The sequence below is a fragment of the Cottoperca gobio genome, chromosome 9 (genome assembly GCF_900634415.1).
Source record: "Cottoperca gobio chromosome 9, fCotGob3.1, whole genome shotgun sequence".
NCBI classification, from domain to species: domain Eukaryota; kingdom Metazoa; phylum Chordata; class Actinopteri; order Perciformes; family Bovichtidae; genus Cottoperca; species Cottoperca gobio.
In genome coordinates this window covers 4,757,609-4,758,462 of record NC_041363.1, presented here as the reverse complement: position 1 = coordinate 4,758,462, position 854 = coordinate 4,757,609, and positions in this window count along the sequence as shown.

Here is an 854-nt window from a genome sequence, read left to right as displayed (position 1 = left end):
CTCCCTCTCTGTCTCTCTCACTCCCTCTCCCTCTCTGTCTCTCACTCCCTCTCCCTCTCTGTCTCTCTCTCTCCCTCTCTCTCTCTCTCTGTCTCTGTCGCTCTCTCTCTCTCTCCCTCTCCCTCTCGCTGTTGCATGTGACGGTGCGTATCAATGAAGGGGTTATACAATAATCCAGCTCTCATTCAGGACAGGATTAGACCGTTTGAAGGGTTTGACTTTGAAAAGAGGATCGCTGCAAACCAAAAATACAGAATATCTGTCATCTCTTCTTTTCTTATCAGCGAGGCATAGTGACATTTCTAAAGGCACATCTGGCCTGGATTTGAAGTAGTTACATATTGACTGAAGTGTCTTTCTAAAGCACGAGCAAACTGAATACATTGTGTGGCATCCTGAGATGTTTGGTGCTAAACGATCCTCACGCTGTCGACTCATTTTAAGGTACATGCAGAGCCACTAAGCAACGGCAATTGTTTTTGTTTTGACGGTGTTGTCAGAGCAACAGGAAGACAGAAGCACATTTACAAGAATAATGATGATTACACATGTGTAGAAAGATGTAGTTTTGTAGTACAAGACCTTTTCTACCTTTATCTGTCTCACTTTCAAATCTTTTTTTGAGAGTTTAACACCTATGGTTGAGAGTCCTCTCCGGTTTAATAAAGTTTCAGAAGCGTAGTAATGCTTTATCCCGGAGGGCATTCAAGTTCCAGCGTCAACCCAACCCGTTTTAACAGTCAAAAGCACATGACTCACAACCTCTATGTGGCTGAATCAAAGTCAGCCAGTGTCTATTGATACTCTGAGTTGCGAAAAAGGTGTGAGTGCTTCTGAGAGCTTCAACAGAGGCC